Here is a 25,832-nt window from a genome sequence, read left to right as displayed (position 1 = left end):
AAGATGGCACAGATCGAACAGAACGCCCTCTGTGAGGAAGTAGAAGGACCTGGAATATCGGATTGAACGTATGTTACATAATATTGCATTTATATGTAGTCAAAGCTTCAAACGACCTTTTCTCGAGATGACTTTTAAAAAAAAAAAAAAATCGCTCGGTATGGTAACTTCAAATCTACTGAACCGATTGGCATGAATCGTTGTTTCCGACGAAGCTAATTAAATTGTCTATGAGTTGTACCACTTTTATTCCGATCCATGAACTATAAATATTTTTACTTCACCGTCGAAAAATCGATGACAAGACCCTATTTTTTTTTTTTTTTTTTTCAAGCGGCCACCGTTATGTTTCCTATGGTCCAAATAACTTGAGCGCCGTACAGCTCCTAAAAGAATCTTATAAAATTCGCTAACGTCAACTCAATTTTGATTTCAGACGAGGCGTGGAGGTCTAAATCCAAATTTTGTTTCGTTCCGACGACACTTCCGCCTGTGCTCTTCAACATTTCCGGTCGAAAAAATTTCAGTTTGTAGAGGAAATATCAATAAACATTTTGACCAAATATGAGAGTAGTATCTATAACACACCAAGAGAAAAAAATCGCAAAGAGCATTCTTTTTTTTGGGCCAAAGATAGTAAACCTCCCCTTTAAGGCCGAAGGTAACTTCCGCCGCTTGATGTGTCATGGACAAGTTAATACACTGAAGGAAAAAAATTGCAACATCAAAAACTAATTAATGCATAATAACGAAATTTCGGGAATACGTTTGTCTAGGAAGCGTATTCAAGTTATTATCATAGCAAGTTTGCAAGTCAATGTAAGCGCGAAATTATTCACTGCAAATGTGAAATGCTGGTACATTAATAACCGGTATAGCCGCCAGAATGTTGAATGCAAGCATGCAAACGAGCATGCATTGTGTTGTACAGTGACGGATTTCAATTTGTGGGGTGGAATTCCATGCCTGTGGCACTTAGTCGATCTATACAGCGACGGATAACGCAGGTTGTGGCTTACGCTGGTGTTGTCGTCCGATAACGTCCCATTTCCATCCTATCTTAGACAGATATGGTGTTCAACGGACCAAGGCAACAAGTTGACACTCTGTACAACATGTTGGGCTACAATAGCAGTATATGGTCAAGCGCTATCCTATTGGAAAACACCCACTGGAATGCTGATAGTGATTGGCAGCACAACAGGTCCAATCACCAGAGTAACGTACAAATTTGCTATCTGGGTGCGTGGCATAACCACGAGAGTGCTCCTGATGTCGCACGAAATCGCACCCCAGACCATAACTCCTCCGGCCGGGGTGGCCGAGCGGTTATAGGCGCTACAGTCTGGAACCGCGCGACCGCTACGGTCGCGGGTTCGAATCCTGTCCTGACTATGGATCTGTGTGATGTCCTTAGGTTAGTTAGGTTTAAGTAGTTCTAAGTCCTAGGGGACTGATGACCACAGAAGTTAAGTCCCATAGTGCTCAGAGCCATAACTCGAGGTGTAGGCCAATGTTCCTAGCACGCCAACAGGTTGGTAGCAGGACCCCAATTGGCGTTCATCTATCCAACACACGCCCATCACTGTCATCGATGCAGGGCACCTTTCGTCATAAAACACAACAGATTTCCACTCTACCCTTCAATGAGCTCTCGCTTGACACCACCTAATTTGTAAATGGTGATGGTTTGGGGGTCAGTGGAATGAAAGCTAAGTGCGTTAGCTCGAGGCTATCGTTTGATTGATTTGTACAGTTCGTTATATTACTGTGGTGTTAACTGTTGCTCGGATTGCTGTTGTAAATACAGTTCGTTTCGCCAGAGTCATACGGCCAACACGAGAGTCTTCGCTCTCGGTAATGCCACATGGCCGTATGGAACACAGTCTTCTTGCGAGCGCACATTCTCGTGTCTGCCGCTGCCAGTAGCCTCGTACAGTGGCTACATTCCCACTAAGTCTTTCTGAAGCATCGCAGGAGGAACATGCTGCTTCTCGTAGCCGTAATACATGATCTCTCTCAAACTCAGTGAGCTGTTGATAAAGGCGTTTTTGTCGCCTTAAGGCATTCTTGACTCACGTCCAAAGGTGTATTTAAGGCAAACCTGATGTGCATTCTCATAGTGGCGCTACTGCCGCTGTTCTTACGCGATTGGCATGAAATTTGAATATAATTTTTCAGATGTGAAACACGACTACCAACTTTCGTTTACGTCGCACAACTCCTCGTTGATGTAGCGATTTTTTTGTCGGTGTAGCTGGATGAAACTTAGGTCATCAGGGAAAGAATTGCTACAGTATAGTTCCGAAGGTAAGTCAAAGAAATATACAATGACATGAAAAGAAACGACACTAATGCTCAAACAGAATAACTACATTGCAGTCATCACGATTTAAGATTGAGAAAAGGCAGGACATGGCACTTGATAGGGTATGTGAGCAACACAGGCAACAATGCTTGCCCTTCAACACGCTCTCGCGCTGGCCACAAGTTTGGAAAGGAGTTCTTGTGGAAGTGCTTCCCATTCCTGTACCGTCGCAGCTGACAACTCGTGGATGGTCGTTCGTGCATGTGGACGTGTCTGCAGCTCGTCTCCCCAAAGCATCCCTCACGTGCTCGAAGGGATTTAAGCAGCGGAAAGCGTAAGCCAGCCCATTCGTTGCAGATTTTCAGTTCAAGAACTCCTCTACTGTGCACTTCGAAGCTGTCGCAGATTGTCATCTACAAAAATGGCCGAATGCACCCCTGAAACGGCGAACATAGGGAAAGATTACAGTGTCACTGTAAGGCTGACTGATTCTAATCCATCGAATGATTTGAAGTTCAGTACGTTTATACTTCATCATGTCGGCTGAACTACCAAAACGATCATATTCGACAGTGTTCCTGAGCGTGTTAAATGTTTCCAACTCTCGCGGTGTGGTTAGCGTTGCTGCCTCTGGAGAACGGGGTATCGGGTTCGATTCCCGGCCGGGTTGGGGATTTTCCGCAGCCTGGCACTGGGTGTTTGTGTTGTCCTTATCATTTCATCATCATTCGTGAAAATGGCCAGATAGGACGGTGTAAAGATTGGGAATTTGTATGGGTGCTGGTAACCGCGCAGTTGAGCACCCCACAAACCAAACATCATCGCCATTACCCTCTCTCGCTATATGAAGGAACTTTCATAATCATATCGAACATGATCGATTTATTAGCCCATGAGTTATGGTGTGTGAAAGTATAATGTTGCGTGGGCGTAATGGCCTCCAATACCGTACATTTGCCCGTGTATGTTATTGTAACACGATCATGTGGTCGTGTGTTATCTTGCTCAAAAATAGCGTCTGAGATGTTGTGCAGAAGGAGTATAGCTACGGGTCGCAGGATGTCATTCACGCAGGTCACACTGTTCACGATGTCCTGGACACGCAATAACTGTGATTTTGGGTTGTACCAATAGCATTCCCCACCATAACGCCCTGAGTTAGCACTGTATGTCTTTTGTGAATGCAATCACTGCGATGCCATTCCATCTGCCGGTGGCGAACAAAAATGTGGTCATAATTTTCAAAGAAAGAGAACCTGGTTTCGTCTCAAAACATTTTTGATGTTATTCCTGTCCCCAGTGACGTCATTCCATGCACCATTGCCGTCTAGCAAGTTTCTGTATATTCTTCAAAGATAAGCAAAGAAGTGGACGACGTGCACGTAACCCATACAGCAATAAATTGCGATGGACGCTCACCACTGATAGTGTACTTAGAATGGCACTGCTCCACTAGAGCAGAGAAGCACACAGATCTGCCCTGCAATGCCATTCGGATGTGATGTCGATCTTCTCGGGGGTGGTGTGGTTCGTACGACCCGACATCTCGTTGTGTTCTACGGCCTTCTGTGAACCATTCTGCACACACCCGTTGCACTGCCGAAACATTTCATCCCACGTGAGCAGCAATATCAGGACTGGATGCAGCACATCATTTCATGCCAATAATGGACCTTCTCTCAAACTTGCTTATTTGACTGTATGGTTCGCGCACACGTCTTCGAGGTATTCAGGAAGTCCGCTCAAGTCACACTGATGCTTTATCTTCGGTTTGTAGCAATAACTACAGTCGCACGCACATTTTACCAGTAGGTGGTGTTGCGCCACGATATTGATATTGACCTTGAACCTTCGGGCCGACACGGTTCAAACGCTAATCATTTCTGCAGAACATAATAATGTGCATGTCCTGTGAATATGAATTTCTTAGCTCTAATCGGTCAACGAGCTCTTTTTTCTGACCATAGGTGTGGTAGTGATGCGGACCAAGTTATGATGCATATACATCGCAACTTAATTCTTAAATATGGCTACACGCTGAACATTTATAAAAGTATTTTCAATTATCTACAGATGTGTGATAGTGGTTACTACTTTTACAGTAAAAGCTGCAGCATTGTACCCTGTAACCACACCCCCCCCCCACCCCTTTTGCGCTAAAGACAACATCAGTGTAGAATAATGAATGTCATTTTTCCTTCTGCCATTGTAATATGCACATTATTGTTCCCTTTGGATCGCAGCAGAATATTTCCAACAAACTACATGAGAGAGTAAACTTACTGTGAAGCAGTAGAGAGAGTGCGCACTCCTTAAACAGACGTCTACAATTACGTAAACTGTTAATGGAGGCGGTAGAAAGGAGAGCGAAAGGAAGGAACTGATGACTGCAGCTGCATCGGGACTTAACGCGGAGTCAGCGGCTCCGAGCGTCAGACCGTGATTTCAAATCGGGCTCTCCTGCTTACTTGACAGCTGAAGACAGTGTTTATCGCATATGAGCGGACTTCCCGGTAGCCTCCTCGGCCGACCCACACTCCCGCCTTGAACCACCTATCAGGGGGATCCCCGTCCGCCATCCGGGGTGGCCGAGCGGTTCTAGGCGCTACAGTCTGGAACCGCGAGACCGCTACGGTCGCAGGTCCGAATCCTGCTGATGACCTCAAAATTTAAGTCCCATAGTGCTCACAGCCATTTGAACCATTTGATCCCCGTCCATGTCCTTCTTGTTCGTTCGTTTGGGACTCCCACAGGAGGTCGAACGCGATTGTGCATTCGAGCAGAAGGTAGATTCATAGCCCATTGAGATAACACCACGACATCATGCATTCGTATAAGATGTTCACAAAATGATAGTGGGTGTTCAGTGCATATTATTCTCACAGCACGTTTTTGAGAAATTAAGACTTTCTTTCTTAATGATGAACTATCCCAGAGCACTATTCTGTATGACATTATTGAATGAAAATAAGGATAATATATAAGTTTAGTGAGTCGTGATTTGTCACTCCCTAAGAGTTTCAGTGATTCTAAGTGCAAAGGTGGTTACACTAAGTTGTTTTGAGAATTTCAATATTTTGAACATAGCTGTGATCAGCAACCGTAATTAATCACTGTGTCAAAAAATTTCCTGCCAACCGGTTGCAAATATAATTTAAATTTTTTTAACTATTTTTCAACGTCAACTAGGGGCGCCTTCTTCAGAAGAAACTGTTACCTTACCTAACAATATCACAGGAAATTCATAGCAAAATAGGCATTAGAACCAACACCAATTTTTACAAATTAAATTGCATAAAAATACTCACATTACCGTTGTCATAAATTTACTACATATCGCGTTGAAATATAATCCTTTCGAATTTAATGGGCAGTTATACCAACAACATGACGGACTCGCTATGGGCTATCCTTTAGCAAGTGTCTTAGCCGATATCTTCATAAATTCCTTAGAAGAAAATTTCTTTAAAAATTTTTCAGCTTCAACATTAGGTTTTTTATCTTATTGCCGATACGTTGATGCCATTTTGATTATTTACAAAGGGCCTGAATCTGTTATTGACTATTTGTTTAAAATCTTCAATGAACTGCACGAAAAAATTAGGTTCAGATGTGAGCGCGAAAATGAACATCGTCAGTTAAACTACTTGGATTTATCAAACACGATAACTGACGATAGAATATCCTTTAACTTTTTTCACAAAGAATCATACCAAATTGTTCCAGCCTCTTTAGCGCATCCTGAAACCAATAAAAAAGCCTTTTTTCACTCAGCTATCCATAGAGCTGTTTCCACACCACTGTCCGCCGAAAATCTTGCAACTGAGATAAATCTGTTAAAAACCATTGCAGTTAATAACGAATATAAGCTGTATGATGTTCACGACGCCATTTGCTACGGCCCGCTCGCGCAGTCGCTGTAACTTACTCGTGTCCAATTCTACAGTAGTGCCCTTAGCTGCATATTTATATATTTTTCTAATATTTTGACTCTACCTGTTATGTATTCAGGTGGAATATGTTTTAATTGCGGTTTTAATGTTTTGACTAGGGCGATGTTGCTAAAATTCCATTTAGCAACATGTGAGTATTTTTATGAAATTAAATTTGTAAAAATTAAATGTTTGCTCTAATGCCTATTTTACTATTAATGTACCTTCCTGTGATATTGTTAGGTAAGGTGGCAGTTTCTTCTCAACAGGCGCCCCTAGTTGGCGATGAAAACTAGTTAAGGAATTTTAAATTATATTTGCAACCGGTTTGCTGGAAATTTGTGACATTGTTGTTTTGAGAAGATTCAAAATGGACTTTTTTCAGTTTAAATTCTGATCAATATGAACATATAAGAATTTTGAAGTTCCCACGCTGTTTTTGTCTCCTTGTCATGTGCTCCACTTATCACTGATGTAGTACCCATAGAAGTGCAGAACTGAATATATTGTATCTTTTTTTAAGTTGAGAGCGAGACCATTTACGGAAAACCTGTCAATGATACTTTTAATAACACTTTACTATTTCTTCTGATTCTGTATATATGCTTGGCTTGATTACTATGCTAGTATCGTATGCAAAAGGAACTAATTCTGCTTGTTGTGTACATGAGGAACAATACATGAGGAACCATAATGGATCTAGGATTGAGCTTTGGGGAACCCTATTTGTGATTTCTCCCCAGTCAGAATAATATCTCTGGACTACATCTTCTGAAGTACTGAACACAATTTCCTACATTCTTCTGGTCTGATCTGCCATTATCCACTGGCTGACTATACCATCAATTACATAAACTTCAATTCATCAACATAATATTTGATTCATACAGCCTAGTGCTTTAGACAGGTCCCCGAAAATACCAACTGCCGCTATTTTATTAGCTAGTGCTTTAAAATTTTGTGAGAACATATAAAAGGAGGGAGGGAGGAGAGTAGTGTTTAACGTCCCGTCGACAACTAGGTCATTAGAGACGGAGAGCAAGCTGGGGTGAGGGAAGGATGGGGAAGGAAATCGGCCGTGCCCTTTAAAAGGAACCATCGCGGCATTTGCCTGAAGCGATTTAGGGAAATCACGAAAACCTAAATCAGGATGGCCGGAGACGGGATTGAACCGTCGTCCTCCCGAATGCGAGTCCAGTGTGCTAACCACTGCGCCACCTCGCTCGGTCATATAAAAGGCATTCTCAGTAGATCAACTCTTCTGAAATACCATCTGTGATTTTCTGAAGATATTATTGTTTCTGATGTGAGATACTATTCTGGAATACATAACTTTCTAATATATTTTGAAGAATGATGTCAAGAGTAAAACAGTTCAGTAGGTATTGACTAGTCTTCTATCACCTTTCTTATGGTGGGGTTTGAGAATATTTCAGCTACTCAGCAAAAATACCTTGAGTTAGTGAGTCAGTACATATTTCAGGTAGGATAGCGCTTATTACAAAAGAACAAGACTTTAGTACTCGAGCGAAAAAATCATCAGAACTAGATGACCTTTTATTTGAGAAAGAGCAGAAGGAGAAGCTGGTGATACATTCATTTGGCTGATTTGCTGTTTTTTAAACATACTTCTGTGATTTTTCCTTTGAATACTTTGAACATAAACTTTCTACTCTGTATAAGAAATGATGGTGAATATGTTTGCTTCCTGTGATTTATCAATTATAGCCCTGTCTCTCGTTCCACTGTATTCCACGTAGCCTTAATTTCTGACATAATGTGCATGTTCCTTCATTTTATAATAACGTTTCTTAGAAATTTTGAGTAGCATTTGTAGTGTACAACTACTGCATGATCTCTGCTTCTTTTTGCCAATCGATACATTTCCCTTTCCTTTTCACAAGGTATTTTAATCCTTTGGTGACAATAGATTTTACATGGCTGTTTAATGGCCTTTCTGATTAGATTTTGTGGAAAGCTATTTTCAATAATGATATCAGTATTTCATGATATAGATTACATATTTTGTTATCCTTTGGTTCACTATTAATTTCATCCCAGGTCATCTGCAAACTGTTCTTAAAAACATTTGTCCTGGAGACATTGATTATTATAACTGATTTCCACAGAGGAGAAAGCATACTGAAAGGTATTATGTTATTTATTATAACTAACGTTCCACCATGAGCAGAGAGAGCATCTGTTACCTGTTGTTTGTACCGATCTTCACCCATCTCACTCTTCAAACAAGTCGGCCATACCTTTCCTCATCTTCATTGTTGCTTTCTGTCTTCCATGTAACTCCTTGATTAGCCCTTTGCTCTTTCAGTTCATTTTCCGCAGTTTCAGAATTAGCATCGTCTTGTCCATTTGCACTCGGTCATAGGCTCCTTTTAGATCTATAAAGTACAAACTTATTCCTTTTCTATAATTCTTTCGTCAATCAGTCTAATTAGTCCGATAGCGTCCGTTGTATGTATTTCTTCTTTGAATAAATTCCCTTTCCCACGTTATCTTTCAAGGTACGTACCAATCTAGGATTCAAAACCTTAAACAAATTTTGGCGGCGTAAGACGTTATACTTATGGTTCTGTATCCACTGCATTTCTTAGTACCCAATTGTTTGGCGATGGAGCCATCACTACCTTCACGATGTCTTCTGATCATTTACGAATTTTGTATAGCAGATCGCACAAATATGTCATTACTGTTATCCCATTTCCCTCCAGACAGTTAAATTATTCTATGAGAAGGACATCCAATCCAGCACATGTACCTGTCTTCATATCCTTTATGACCTTTTCTACTTCGAATGTCAGAACTGAAGCTAATTTTTCCTCTTCTTGTATCTCCCCGTACTTAAGAAGTTAATCGGTCATGTATGGTTTCTCGTTTGCTCTATGTAAGCCTTCCATGTACCCCTTCCATCTCTTTCTTGTTTCTTCCTCCCTGTGCAGTATCTTACCACATTGCTGCTAAAATTCTCAATCCATAAAATTCGTTGTCCGTATACCCAAATTAACCCTTCGCACTTTCTTATAAAGTAGGTCATATTTCCCATTTCTATCCTGGGCTTGTATGCCACCACATGCTTCTTCTAACCGATGTTTCCTCGCTTTCTCCGTCTACTTTCTCTTTTAATTATTCTGGTTTCCTCTGGCTTTGTTTTCGTCTTTCACCTATTTTCTTTATCGTCTCTGTTGTTATGCTTGGTTTCTTTGCTACGTTTACTTAGAAGTGTCTTGTCATTCTTCTGCTGTTTTGCCTATAGATCTTTTTCATTTTAGTCTCCTTATTCTCTACTTCATCCGTCCTTATTTTGTGGTTTCAGCTATCTTCTCTCCTAGTGTTTAAATTGCTTCTTCTTTCTAAGTTACATGTTTCACTTTGTAATCTTTCTCCATTATTATTGATATTACATGTACTTCCATCATGACTAATACGTGAGCGTTATTAATGGCAGCTTCTGGTAGACCAGGTACATTATCCATCAAAATATAATCTGTTTGGCATTTACGTCTATCTGCTGGTGCGATCTATGTATAAAGCTGTGTTTCGTGGTCTGCAAACCATGTATTTTCAGTCAACATTTCTTTTCCCCCGACCAAATTCAGTTAACCTTTCACCTCTCTCGTTTCGTCTTCCCTCTACATATTTTACTACACTACTTTTTTCACTACCTTCCGTTATCACAGTATTCCAATGTCCCATTACAATCCCGCAGTAGTCTTCGTCCAGTAGGGCTCCAGTGTGTTCGTACTTTTTTATTTACTGTTTTATTAACAATTTCTAAGTACTTCAAATTCATTATTTCTAAAAGTAACAAAAACTGTATAAAATAGTAATATTACAACTATTTATTTATGATGTTCTTTTTGGCTAAGTTGTATGACTCCGAGATTTATGCAATTCTTTGTAATGTTTACTGTCATAAAAAACATTATTAAGTTAATTCATATCCATAACAAAAACTCAACACCCAATAGTAATCATATGTCGTCTAGTGAAGTAAAATAAATAGTTCGGTAAACACAGAACTAATAAAAATTAAATAGTGTCGTAATATACTATTCTGTGTTGATTGTAAAATTTAACTTTGTTTATGTGCGATGTTTTGACGTATTTATCACAGTTTATACACACATATATTTATGTATAATCATGCTGATGTTATTAAAGCTCTAGACTTAGTATGAGTAAACGCATGTGCGTAAAATGTAAGCTGTTAATTGAGCAGATTTTATGAGTGTCCTAATAACAGAGCTACTGCGAATAATAATCTACAATCTCCAGCCACTCCTAGAACGTTTATCTATCACTCTTCACCTTTTTCACTTCTGGTAATGTTTGGTACTGTGAAAAATGCCAAGCAGCGATGTTTTTAGGGCTTGCTGAGGTATCAGATCCCTGATAACTGACAAAAAAAAAAAAAAATTTCAAATGGCTTTGAGGAGTATGGGACTCAACATCTGAGGTCATCAGTCCCCTAGAACTTAAAACTACTTAAACTTAACTAGCCTAAGGACATCACACACATCCATGCCCGAGGCAGGAATCGAACCTGCGACCTGCGACCGTAGCGGTCGCGCGGTTTAAGACTGAAGCGCCTAGAACCGATCGGCGACTGCGGCCGGCCCCTGATAACTGAATGAGTAAGTCAGTTCAAAGTTCGGAGGAAGAAAATATTCTCAGTAAATTCATTAACACTAGGCACGCAGTTGAAAGGTCTCTATGCGAGCCTCTTCATTAGCTTTTATTTGCAGTAACCTCATCTTAGTATCTCTGGAACCTGACTTTACGGCGCAATTGGCGAATTTCTTTCGGTACAAAAAGAGTGAACAGCTGCGTGCTTTAATATCAGCCACAGTTTACAAGCTTTTCATATTTTATACTAACATTTTCTACTAATTGCCTAATTCAGATACACTTGTGAAAAAGCCATTAGGTTTGGCTACTTCTGTGAGATCCACACGCATATTTACAATGCCTCAGTGCATATACGATTATATGTGTTCTTCTTTTTCCTTCTCGGAATTATAAAACGAATGAATGGGTGTGTTCAGGGAAGGTCTATTAGCAACACACCGAAGATTCTCGATTGCATGAAGTGCTTTGTAACGTGGGCTTAACGTGGCTTAACACCAGATGAAAGAGGTCTGTTAAGAAACATCGAGGATTCCCGAAGGCATGAAATGCTTTACAACATGAGCCTGTGCTGCCATTAATTCCATATGAAATCCAACGTGCAGTATTGTTTCTTCAGAATTACTTGATAGAGTTTAGTCATACTCGAAGTCAGAATTTTGAGCACTTAGTTCGACGGCAGTGATAATAAACATACGAATCGTAACTGAGTTATCTGTTTGCTTACGCCGGCTGATGTGGCCGAGCGGTTCTGTGCGCTTCAGTCTGGAACCGGATGACCGCTACGGGCGCAGGTCCGAATCCTGCCTCGGGCATGGATGTGTGTGATGTCCTTAGGTTAGTTAGGTTTTAGTAGTTCTAAGTTCTAGGGGACTGATGACCTCAGATGTTAAGTCCCATAGTGCTCAGAGTCATTTGAACCATTTTTTTGTTTGCTTACATTTTGTATAACATGTTAGTCGTTTGTTGAACCCCTTATGCTAACGACTGGAGAGTGGTTTGCTGTGCTGTTATCTTTATACTATTTGGTATAGTCTCATCATTCAAGTTATATCATCGAAATTCTCTTAAAAGCTTCGATCAGATGCCACAGAAGAAAATTCGCAGTTCCGTTGCAACAAAACAAAGTTGACGTGCTAATTCGTTGACTACAAACGACAAAAATTACGGACAGTAGTAATTCGTCATATTACCTGCTGTAACTTGGCGAAAACCGCACCTCGAAGTATATATTCATTCTGGATACTTTTAAAGTGGCTTTTCATAGCTGCCTTACCCTGTATATAGGGAAACAAGAGGTATATGGATCTTTCATGACATTATTTCTCAAATTGTTGTTCGAACAGAATATAAACAAAGAAGCGTCCTCTGACATTAACGCCCGAACTAGTCCTTTAGCATTTGGGTTCCTTATTACACTTTCAGTATCCTTCTCTTCGTTGTGATTTCTTCCAGTGATCGCCTGTAGGGGTGCAAGAAAGTGAGAGGTATTGTTATGACAGTAGCTCTACACGCATTTCAATGGCTGACGTGCTAATACAGAGTACCTGACAGCTATTGCCGTCGCTTTGTGTACGCCTGTTCACGAGCGAATGCCGTGCGGTCAGCCGCCACCACTCTGCACACAGCGCCGGGGCTACCGCAAATGGCCGTGCTGTCCCGTCGCCAATAAAAGCCGCCGTGTATCTGAACAGCAGAGCAGCAGAATGGTCCCCTGCGGCCTTCGACCGCAGCTGTGCCAGTCGACTGCTCCTGCAATACATTATCCGTATGCTGCACGCGCTGAAGTTGCCATGTGAAAAACACAAGCATCGTGTTTTGATTCAGCCGCTACAATACAAGTATATGCAACATACGAGTACATACAATATACAGGGCGCAGCCGGTAATGTTTGAAACGTACCACAGTGGTGTAGAGGAAACTAGACGATAATGAATACTTATCTTCTGTCAACCTGGGAAACAACCCCGAATTGGCTACGAAAGCGAAATAAGCTATAGCGCAAGCGTGCCGAGGGAGTTTTCTGTATCTTCTCGCCCTTTTACGCCACAGGCCTAATCAGCGTTAACCGTTTGAAGCTTATTTCCATTTCAGGCTAAAGTCATGCCTGAATAATAAACACACTCTGTTCCTCCACTTTCAAATTGCGAAAAGGGAGATCGCGTAAACTACACCTCAAAATTCTATACATTTTCACAGCGTGAATTAACAGTTAAATAATTTCATTTCTCTTGCTTTCTAGCAACGAAGCTACTTTTCTTGTAAGGGTTCATAACGTTTACAAAAGTCTAAATTTTTTCCATTACCGTCACAGGTCAATTTAAATCACTAACGTTAACGAAATAAGAAATTTCTAAAATCTGAACGACTAAGCCAATAAATTTCCTTTAATTTACGTCTATGGTCACAAACATTTTGTCCAAAGGTTACCGGTTGCGGTCTATAATTACCATCTTCAGATCTGCAGCAAAAAACATGGGAAAAACATAAATACACTCGCAGATAGTCTACAGCTTAAAAACAATAAACAGACCATAATGAAAAGTACTACTGACATATATATTCATTTGTGCGCTTTACGTATGAAGAGGCATACCTGTGCTTTATAAAAACAATGTCCTAATGTACTGCAACCATAGTGGCATCGTCCAATGTCAAATGCGGAGTCAGCACCAGCATCGTCAAATATATGTAACAGCAAATGTACGAGTCTTGTTGTCAGTAGAACTACTGTTCAAAACAAGCTGCCGTACAGTAGCCACAAGATGTTTGTGTTGAAAGTTCACCAGATGTCGCTACTGCAGGCATACACTAGTTGTCAGTGATTAATTGAACAGCGTAATATGTAATGAGCTTATAAGGTATAAAAGGCAACACAGTAATAAAAAGCAATAAAATAGAACATGACAAAAATTTGACTTTTAAAAAGGGGAAGAGTTACGAGACAGTAATTGACATATGCTCAGGTGCCAATATTCTAGATAATGACGTAAGTAATAAACATTGCTTATAGTGCAGAAAATAATATAAAAACTATAAAAGAAATAACTAAGGAAGCCCCCAATGATAGAAAACATAGTGCTGCACATAATCAGTTCCCTCTGTTAGCGCTAAAGCCAGTGTTACGCATAAGCCAGAAGTGGTTAGAGGAACGTGACCGCTATAGGGCCCCTCGTATCCTGCGACATTCCGTTGGGAGAAAAGAATGATAAAATTCTGTAGCAGTGCATGAATAATAACAATGGCGAAAGAAAGAGGGAAGATATTCAAAATATTGCGCAGCGCGCCAGCGATACAGCTTAGGGACTTTTGTAGGCCAGTTTGAACTAGTTTCCCGAACTGATTAAGCGCAAGTGTCCTGTAACAGAGTCTTGGTTTCCTTCTTCCTCGACAAAACTGAAGTACTCATACATTTTAAACAGTTATAGTTTACACTCTGAACACGAAGGTCAGAAAAACTCTGAAAAGCTAAGAGTGTTGCAGGATAGGTTATGCTGAGGAGAAATTGTTAAGAAAAAATTAGATACTTGCGCCGTTTCTCAGATAATTACCATGAAAGTTAGCCAATCAGGACGTTGCGCTCGCAGAGACGGTGTCGCCAAATGTGTTCTTCGTTTGGCTTCATAAAATCTAAGGAGAATGGTACAAAAATTGGAATTGGGACGATAGTAAGGATCGAACCCGAGCCAAAGGCTGGGCAATCACGAGCGCTATCTTCTGCTCCAGGAGAACAACTAAACTAACCGTATATGACGGGCCGTTTTGATTTGCTCGCGGAACGACCTGACTGCCCAATTTCAATGCTAATAAACCCGGAACAGCACAACGTATAGAAAATTTTTTCTGAAGAATTATTTCTCAGCACATCTACCTTGCAACACTTTAGGAGGGTTCGTGCTGTTTCCGACACACCTCACCGGAAGAGAACGGTGAAATGGTAGCAACAGAATGGCGTCATCCCGAGGCTCCTAATGGACGACATATTTTTATCTTATTACGGGTGCACTGGAAGCAGATCGTGGAAAAATCACTGTTGTAGAGCACTCAAAAAGGATGTAGGTAAGTGATGGAGCGGTGGACTACGGTTGAGAAAAACCGTTGTTCTCAGCCATCGGATGAGTACGACTCACTCAATAGAATGAATTTACTCATTTTTATGACTCAACAAGCACCACTTAATTACTAAAATAAATGAAGGGAAGGCGCTTTGCTCCTTGAATTCAAGTTCACTGTAACTATAATTTTACCTTATTTTACCTTTTTTGGAACAACATGGGATTACCATAAAGTCCTTAAAATTAAAACTATCAAAAGAAAATTCTGAATACATTTATCAAATTCCAAATTACCAAAATTAAACTCATTTTAGTTTTTTTCACAATTTTTCTGAAAACATTCATACAGTATCGACAGGAAATGCAACACTGTAAATTTTTGCGTCCGATGGATGAATGTGTGATGCTGCAGTGCAGTTTCACTGCGCGGCTAGCAATGGTACTGAACAGGAAGAAGCCGATTCCGGGGCATTACGCCTTTGTGAATTTCATTCCATGTACTCAGTTGGACAGTAGCTATGCCTTGCAGACAGATGCGTGAACAATGTACGCAGATGTCAGTTTTTCTGAGAGGATGTATACTTATGCTCAAAGAATCCGATTGGAGTAACTGGTGAATTACACGACATTTCAATAAGAGCGATGTCACTATTCGATGCTTTTTGGCAGGACTGGTTAAACCATGGCAGAATATTGTGTCTAGAAGGAAGTGGTCGATCTAGAGGGACGACAGAACATCAGAACTGTCAGAGCGGCGGTCACAGACCCGGACCCATCGTTAATGTTGTGTCACCGCCAGACACCACACTTGCTAGGTGGTAGCCTTTAAATCGGCCGCGGTCCGGTGGTATACGTCGGACCCGCGTGTCGCCACTATCAGTGACTGCAGACCGAGCACTGCCACACGGTAGCTCTAGAGAGACGTCCTAGCACTCGCTCCAGTTGTACAGCCGACTTTGCTAGCGATGGTTCACTGACAAATTACGCTCTCATTTGCCGAGACGATAGTTAGCATAGCCTTCAGCTACGTCATTTGCTAGGACCTAGCAAGGCGCCATTATCAATTGCTATTTATCTTGTAATGCATGTACCGTCAGACCGATGTTCGCCAATTATGGATTAAAGTTAAGTATTCCAACAGATACGTACTATTTTTGCTAGTCTCATATCCCTGACCTGTTCCAGACCTCACGCCAGCCTGCGTGAGTTTAAACGCGTACCTTTCGGCTTCACCTCCTAGTGGCTTGGCTGTCTTGCCAAGTCACAACAGTTAACATGAATTCGATGTGCAACTGCTGCTTCAAGGACCACAAGGACTATTAATAGGCGGCTCACAGAAAGGGGGTGTGTTCATGATGCCCATTGAGCCTATCACCGTTGAAATCTATACAGCAACAAGCCTGTTTGCAGTGGTATGGAGCACATTCGTCCTGAAAACTCACTTCATGCCGTAGAAGTGTCTTCAGTGATGAGGCCTGCAGCGATCTGAGCTCCAATGACCAGCAAATATGTGTTTGGAGACGCCCCGGACAGCGATGGGATACGAACCTGACTACAGCTCGCCATATGGCCCGACAACCAGTAGTGATGGTCTGGGGTGACATTTCATTCCATAGCAGGACCCCTTTGTTGTTCATCCGCAGCACCCTTTCAGCTCAGCGGTGTGTCGACGATACCCTAGGCCCCGTTTGTAGCCCTTCGTGGCAAGCCATCCTGAGCTTACATTTCAGCAAGATAATGCCCGCCCGCACAGGGCTGGTTTTCCTGCTTGACAAATCCTACCTTGGCCATCAAGGTCGCCGGATCTCTCGCCAATTGAAAACGTTTGGAGCATTATCAGCAGGGCCCTTCTATCAGCTCGGGATTTTGACGAGGTAACGCGCCAACTGTAAAGAATTTGGCACGATATCCCTCTGGGATTCATGTAACAACCTTATCAATCAATGACAATCCGAATAACTGCCTGCATAAGCGCCAGATATGGATCAGCGACTTACTGACTGGCTAAATTAGAGTAGCTGTTTCTCTTGATTAAATCATCCGATTTTTCGTCTGTGCATGTACATCACATCTACGGATGATTCCTTCGTGTTTCACCGTTTTTTATGTCTCAGGGTAAATAATACCAACATTACAATGTATTTGAAATTAATTTTCTGCTTCCTGAAATTATTTACGATGATCGTTCAATACATACATTCCAAAATTTATTTTCACAGCAGTGTATATAGAAAAAGTCCTGTGAAGTGCACTCGCGAAAATTCGAACAATTCCGAGAGATAACACAGCTATAGTGAAACACTAAAGGGGCGTCTACGCAAGACTGTCATCACGAGCAGCTTGCTCTTATTGAATTCTTGGTTGCGGAGAAAGAAACCACAATGAACATCCATTAACATACGCATACAGAATATGGTGATGATACTACTGACACCACTATTGGGCGATGGGTAAAGAGAGTCAAAGAAAGCGTCGAGAGTGCAGAAATTGAGCTCCGCAGTCGGCCACGATCTGGACATGTTTCAGCCTCATGCACCCTACAGCACAGACCTGCCGCCTTCAAACTTCCATCTTGTTTGGCTATATGAGGTAATAAGGTGATAAGAGCTTAATTCATGGTGTGAAAACATGGCTAGGACAAGTGCTTCAATCAACAGGAAATACAGGTCTGTACAGAAAGCTAGTGTAGGCCAGTAGAGCGTTATGTAGACTATGTAGAAAAAAAGTACATATAAAAGAAATTGATTGATATTGCCAGAAAATTCTAACCCTTAAGAGTAAATAGTTTCTCATAACTTGGGGCCTCTATTTATTGCAGTTGTCCTCTTCTTTTAATTGATTGTGATAACATATGTCTGATAATGAAAGTAATGATTCTAGCTGGGCAAACTCTTTGCGTCATCACTTCATTGTAACAAAATGATGGTGTCTTCCTACTCCTCGCAAATTAAATAATTCCTCTGCATTACGGTAGTAATTTGTTGGTGATCGGGCTTTTCTTTTATCTCCTTTCATTTCAGAAATTTTTCTAAGGGCAAACTGACTGTTTTGAAAACATAACTGGTCACTAGACCTCACAATCAGTTTTCCGTATTGTCTTTTGAATTGTGTGTTGCACAACGGCTTTTAGAAAATGTGCAACGCACCAGCAATGTGGTATGTTCAGAAGCATGCCACCTGAATTCATGTATGTGTTATTATCCATTATTACAGTAGAAATTTTAAGCTTAATGTTATATTTGGTGGTAGCAGCTATCATCCTGCCTGAAATATTTTCTGCATTGTATCTTTCTTCAGATTGGAAGCACTCTACAAAGTACGATGATAGCCCTCCCATTTATAGAATATGAAGTGAGTGTATAGATACTAATACTATTTATAGTTTTCCATCTGTCATCACCATTGCAGCAGCCAGGTAATTTTTAATTTTATCAGATAACTGGGTGTAAGGAAGTTTAGTAACGTTTTTCAAATTAGTTAATTATAATTTGTGTAATCAATGTTTTTGATATTTTTATAATTCTGTAGCTCTAATATCATAATTTTATTTAATTTGGTTGAGCTGATAAGACTGATGGATTTATGGGTACTTATAGGTTGCTGCAAACGAAAATCGGTTGGGGAGACAGTGTCAAAAAAGAAAATTAATTAGGATCTGCTTTGGAACCAAATGAGGCTGGATGAGTGGATATTGACCAAGACACACTTTCACTTCCTGGAAGCAAAATTTCATCTAAAGTGGAAGCTTGCGTCATGAGAAACAATTTCTCGAACTTCGGCAGGAGAATCGTTAGATGACTGCGCTCTTGATTGACCTCCTGATGCACACCAATCGAGAACTGTTGCGTGTTTTATTTAGGTGTCTCTTCGGGATTTATTAGCAGCCAGGAAAACATGAGCTTTTCTGCTGACTGTAATGGTATTTTCCTGCTTTTCCCTTGTCTGACGGTTCTAGGCTCTACAGTCTGGAGCCGCGCGACCGCTACGGTCGCAGGTTCGAATCCTGCCTCGGGCATGGATGTGTGTGATGTCCTTAGGTTAGTTAAGTTTAAGTAGTTCTAAGTTCTAGGGGACTGATGGCCACTGCAGTTAAGTCCCATAGTGCTCATAGCCATATGAACTATTTTGAACCTAGTCTGATAAAATTATGCATACGTCACTTCAAGATCTTTGAGCTGAGTGCAACTTATATCCTTCAGCAGTGGAAATCAAGTTGCATGGAAAAATTAGAACACTTACTATTAACATGCACGTATTAAAGGGAGAACTATGTTACACACAATTTATTCTACAAAATGCTGATGAACTAATATATATGTGAAGTTTAATACTGTAATATAAATACCATTATCGTCATAAAGAACAATATGCATAGCGAGTAGAACTAAGGTGGAGAGCGCTAGGTCAAGAAAGAATCAAGTTGAACAGTGAGCTGAATCAGCAAACGAGCTGAAAGTACTGCGTTTAGAATCAGTGAGTGAGTTGGAAGCAGTGAGTGGCAGCAAAGTGATGAAACAATAGGGGAGAGAGAAGCAGTGAGCAGCAGGGAAGCAGAAGTGTAGTGAGCAGCCGACAGTAACAGAATAAGCCAGTGATCAAAAATTGTAAAGAGCTTTGTGATCCTGAGTCACTTCCCACTAAACAGTTTGTTCTCAAGAGAGCTGCTAAGTGCATCTACTCCACAGATTATTGCCTCTCACGGTGAAGTGTCGGGCGGGCTGGAACAACAGCTTCTTAAAGCTGTTTCGAACCATCAGAAATAAGAGCTGATAAGTGTTTTCTGTACTAATGCAGCGTTATGAAGGACTATTCTTTCCTTGCTTTTTATTCTTTCCAAGGCTAACAAAAGCTGCTCACAACAGTGAGGCATACAAAGAAACACTTCGTCTATAGCGTATTTTTCTGCCGCTTGTTTCGTGTCATAGCGTCTAGCTCAGAATATTGAAGGGGACATTGTTGCAACAGCCTCTCCTAGAATCTTCGTCCTACTCACTGATGTCACTGGAGGGAGACTGCCCTTCTTCTGAGTCACTGATCACTCACCCTGCAGAAGGCTGCTGCACTTTGAATTAGTTCGGGAACTGATCCCCGATCTCTACAGCACGCTAATGGAGACACCACTCATACTCTAACGAAGTTACTGAGCTCCTATTAGTTATGAGTCTGGTTTGTTGTGAGAGTATTTTCGAGTGAATCTTGTTGTTATTTTTGTTGTGGCCTTCATTTCAAAGGCTGATTTATTGCAGCTGCCCACTCCAGTCCGTCTTCTACGAGTCCCAGTGAAACTACCACAGCTTTTCCACTTTAAACATCTTACTCTGCTGACCTCCCAACCTCTTTCTATAGTTTATTTCCAATCACACTACAGTTCATTACCAAATTATATGTTCCTTGAATCCTCTGGTTGTCTCACATCAAGCTATTCCTTCTCTTATTTCCGCTCATTCTTCATTTCCATTTAATATCTCATCATTAAATTCTCAAACAACTCACCTAATATTCAGCTTTTCTCATGTTCCACGGTTCTAAACCTTATACTCTCCTCTTGTCTATACTGTTCTTGTCCTCGTTTCACTTCTATACCAGGCGGCACTGGGTGTTAACATATCTCTATTTTTCAGCAAATCTTTCCTTCCTATCACGAATCGGCTTTATATATCAACTCTTCTTCGGACACAGTTACTTTGCTGTTCATGTAGGAAGAGTCGTATTCTACATATAACGTCACATTTCCTCAGCACCAACTGGCTGAATTCGATTACAATGAAATACCGTTGGTTTACTTTCGTCGATGCTCATCTTAGGTCCTTTCAAGATATCATCAGTAATATTCAACTGATCTTCAAAGTCCTACGCCGTCTCTGCTGGAATTACGACAAAGGCAGATGTTAATAATCTACAGATTCATGTAGAATAAAATACTGGAAAATGTCTCTAATGGGACCTGTGCCACAGTATTTTTAAGAAGTTTATGATAACGATTTCATTTCAGTCACTCTGAATTACCTTTAGAATTTCTCTTTGGATTACTGTATACGTAGTAGGACGTAGTAGGACGAGTGGTCAATATTCAGGCGTATGAGAGAAATGGTCATTCAGAGCCAAAATATCAGGTAAACATGACTTCGGTACTGTGAAGCACATCACTTCTTTTGCAAGCTCTTCGATTTCCATATTTTGAAAGGTGGTAGTATGAACGAAAATAACAACAAAATGTTCTATAAGCATGGCCCCTAAAGTGCGTATCTTAAGGGCTATAAGCAATTGTTAATCTTCGCTGTTGTGAGGCACGTATCTTCTACTGGACAAGTGTGCCTTCAATGTTTTCACAGAGCATTAATGCCTTACTGCCGCCTCTACTGATGAAATATCAAGTCTACTACTGCATGTGCAGCCGACGGGCGCTAAGGCATTGGTGTGCCGATCTCATCAAAAGACCCGTTTACCCATGACAGGGTGGCGTAGGCCACACCTCGCAATCCTGGCGATGTAGCAGAATTGCAGAGCAGAGCATCACTACGTCATTAAGGTGAGGATATGTTAATTCATACACGGTTAGGAGCAAGGCATTGGCGTAACAAACGTGTCATAAATCAGTATAAAAATTACTGTTACAGTTACAGTGTTACAATCCTGATAATTCTTGCGTCGCATTTGTCACTCGTTATGACAGTAAACGAAGAATGTAATAACCTTTCGATTTATTAAGTATTCCTGCATTTAACTAGATCAACTGAATCATTTCGAGACCTACGAGTTATGGATCTCTCTGTGTATTTCACCTATCATCTTAATCAAATTACACTTTTAACGTCGTATATTATGATTCCTACAGTATGTGCGACTTTATAGGAACTCAAACGCTTGTAACCAGGCACAATAAACTCTTCAGAAATCTGTTCAAGGAATGAAATAATATTGCAAAGCGGAAGCTACCTGCATTCTGTATACATTATTGTGCAACTATGAAACGAGTAAGACAAAAATTCTGATCTCGCAATATTAACTAGGCTTTTATCGCAAAAAGAATGCTTCCAGAATATCAGACTCGTGGTTTTCAAAAAGCTGAAACGTATATTATATTCGTCTGAGAGGGCACTGATAAAGTGGCGTTTACCCCGACAGCATATGATGGAATTTCTGCGAAGCCCACCTGCACAGCTTGCAGCAGCATTTCAGGAGCGAGCTGAAGATTGTCCATCAGAGACTGATGGTAGGCTCTCCTATTACAGACACTGTGTCTTTGAAGTTAGGCGGACCGTGTGAAATAAAGACTCTTTCTTTCCAATTCCACAACCCCGCACCTAAAGCCTCGTCTTTTTGTAGCGAGACGGTATTGCTTTTGGCGCTGGGGCACTGAAAAGGGCCGCTGATTGGACTCCAGGAGATTGGGAGCTCTGCAGTCCTTTGCTGGATCAGGATATCCGTTTTATTTTACCGTGCAGTCTTTCGGCGGTCAACGTATACGGTGTGGATCTCGTAATTCTCGTGTTTTGATATGTGCCACATGGTCTCTTAGCATGGTAGAATGACAACCTCATGTTTTCAGAATCTGTTACTCACATCCACCTTTTCATTTCGAATCGAAGTCACTCACTTGATTGCACACGGATGCTAGATTGACTTGAAGTGATTTTTTAGTAGACACAAAATTTTTGTGGAACTAGCGTGCTATATTTCCACATGCCTCAGAATTAGATAACGCGAATAGAAAAATATTACAACACAGCTTCGTATGAAGGATTGTTGTAAGTACGGAAGAAGATATCAGAAGACTCACATGAGTTCCATCGAATTTGAACCACGTTAAAGCTGTGACAATTGCTAATCGAAAAGAGAATACGTTCTGGTGCCTCATATAAGCTCTGCAGAAACTAAAATAGGAAGATATTATTCCATTTTTTCCATAATAACGTAACTACATTCCCCATTAAAACTCAAAATATTTTCTATTAGGTTTTCTGTCCCTTTATTTAATAGTTATGAGAGTATGAGTGAGTTTCATTTTCAATATACGGTTGTTGGGAATCAGCAACGACTGTTATGAATTAACCGCAGAAGCGGAAGTATGTAGTACCTTTCGATATTAGGAAATTAGGAGAGAAGTGCTGAGGAGGTGGAATTCGGGAGATAGAGCATTTTCCCGAGAAGTACTAAGGTTGCGAATTCGAGCTCTGGAAAAAAAAAAAAGTTTTTAAGCGATAGACAGTATTAAAACTGAATGGCGAAGTCAACGTTCTGCAGAAACAACTGTATTTCCTTGAAGACTCAACGTTGCAACAATCAATAATTAAGAATGATATAACTAGTGTCAGACTAGTACTCGACGATGTGGTGATTACCATGTAACGACGAATGGAACAAGTTCACCCCTCATACAAGAGCCTCGCAGCGATAAGCCAGTTTACAGAAAAGACACTTATAAATGCGGTAAGATTCCCGTCGATGGGTACTTCAGGCTCTTGATGAATAACTTCAATAAACAGACTATTTATACATTTACAGTAGTTTTACGTATACTTGTCAGAATATACAGCCTACACGACTAACATTTTAGGTTTGAAAATGCTTTAAATTTTAATTTAGGAGGTCACTGGGTATAGACAGATTTGAACCATCGATGGCTTCGTGGGTATATGATCGAGAGTCAAATAGCTAAAATTTAAAAGTTTAAAAATACACGGTTGTAAACAATATCGCTTATAGTCGACCAATGGCGCACTGTCACTTGTGAATAATATTTCTTTCGTCCTTATTTTGTGCACATCCCGAAATAAAATTCGAAGGTATCACTGATTTCATTAAGAACAATAATTTTAAGTGATACTTTGGTACCAACTAGAGCATTTCTCTGCGACGGTATACTTCTTACGTTAACTTGACGACTCTTGTGCCTATAACTCATGTGGTAGTATTGTGTACAGTTATAAGCTCTAAACGGCACTGCAAAGATTAGAGAGTGTTCAAGCTAACTAAGCACTACGATCTCTCACCTGATGTTACTCTTGTTTATTACAGAGCCTTGAACTTAACAGTGCCTTCAACGACGAAGAACATATTTAATTTCATAAACATATCTTAAAACTTCTATTAAAATTTCTATTTTTGAGTTATTAAGTGATATATTTTGCTATATAAAGTAATCGGCTAGAGGCTTCCGTACAAGAGACAGATCTTAATTGTCGCATTTCGGTATTTAGTCTCAAAATCGTAAGGATCGTAAAAGGACAGTAACTTTTGTGGTAAGCATAATTTTAGCAACGAGCTTCGCTACAGTTCAGGTAGCCGCACGATGATGTGATCATAAAGTGGTATGCGACCTCGGTCGTCCATAATGCATGACGACAGGGACGCTCTGGAGATGGGAGAAGCGGGCGGAGAGCCCCACCCGAGGAGCATAAAGTGCGTAGGCGCAAGTGATACTGGCACATTACGGCGCCCTGCGTCGTGTTCAGTATTCTACGACCTTCCTCGGTGGCCGGACTGTGTCTATGTGTGCACTTCCCCCGTACGTATGGAGCCTCGTGTCTCTTCTTCAAAATCCCTTAGAACAGATATCGCGGACTGTGTAGGCTGAAACAAAAGTTATTGTGAAAAATAAAGCAGTACAGTGAAATGAATAAATGATTCAATAATTTTTGGAAGAACATGAAATCGACTTAAGGTTAACTGCCCATTGCCGAGCTTTGGCAGATGAATTTATCATACGTTCAGCAAAACTAAGGAAGAAGTAACTCAAAGAAATCAGTCAGAGAAGAAAGTAGACGCAACAGATCTAAGACTTTAACCTGAAAAATCAGATTACAGGCCAGACAAAAAGATTAAATAGAAAGTTCTGTTGAAGTTAATAATCTTGGAGAAGTTGTACAAGCGAATACAATGAAGTGTTTCAGTGCCTGTGTTGTTCAGAAGTACAATGCAGTGTTCCTTGGGGCCCCCCTTCCAATCCTGCGATCAGTAAATACAAAATTTAGATGGTTGCGGACATCCAGACTGAAGTGAGGTGTATACCAACGTGTTTCTGATTCTTAGCATGTTCTGTCGCGGGACAATGTAAATACGATACAACAGCTCAAATTTATCTACAAGTAAAGCAAACAAACCTGCATCATGACTTCCTACTAACAAGGCTAGTCCTCATTGTTTCCTTGCAGAAAATAAAGGATGTACATATAAATAAAATAGCACAGTACACACAGTACATGTAAACTTTTTCACATGTTACTTGTAAATAACCTGAAAGGTAGCAATGAGAGCCAAAGCGATAGACAAGTTTACTTCCATAACTCCTTAAGCTAGCTTATCCGACCCCAAGTTATCTACCTCGGACTGTTCAGTGGAGCATTCTCTATGTCCTTTTGCATTTTTTCACGCTCTTACGAAACCATTCTGTACGGAAACTGAAGTTGTTACGTGATTTAAAGAGGTCATTAACAACATAAAAATGACATACGATTGTACGAAGTAATTACCCATTAGACAAAGTCTCTTCATCCAGGTATGGTTCTAGTACAGATAGTGTCAAAACTATGCTCCTGACTTCATATGTAACTTGTTCTAGGTAGCAGGCCCTAATTAAAATGGATTAGCTAAAAATCGTATAAGTACTTCTCACTTTAGGAGTCTTCTGCTTCACATCAAAACAATAATCAAAATCGTAGCGTACCTTTCGGAACATGTCTCATTCAGTCAATGAAGTAAAGCCGAAAATCTACACTCACAGCGGTCTATGGGGTGCAGCAGTTACGGCACTGGACTCGCACTCGGCAGACACAGGTTTCAGATCCACATCAGGCTCTCCTTATTTCATTTTCCCTGGTATATATAAATAACGCAAGGCAGCTGCTATAACGGTTTAATTAGAAAGACGTCCCTGACTGTCTGGCGTATCG

This window comes from Schistocerca serialis, chromosome 6 (genome assembly GCF_023864345.2).
Source record: "Schistocerca serialis cubense isolate TAMUIC-IGC-003099 chromosome 6, iqSchSeri2.2, whole genome shotgun sequence".
Lineage (NCBI taxonomy): Eukaryota > Metazoa > Arthropoda > Insecta > Orthoptera > Acrididae > Schistocerca > Schistocerca serialis.
This window is presented reverse-complemented; position numbering follows the sequence as displayed.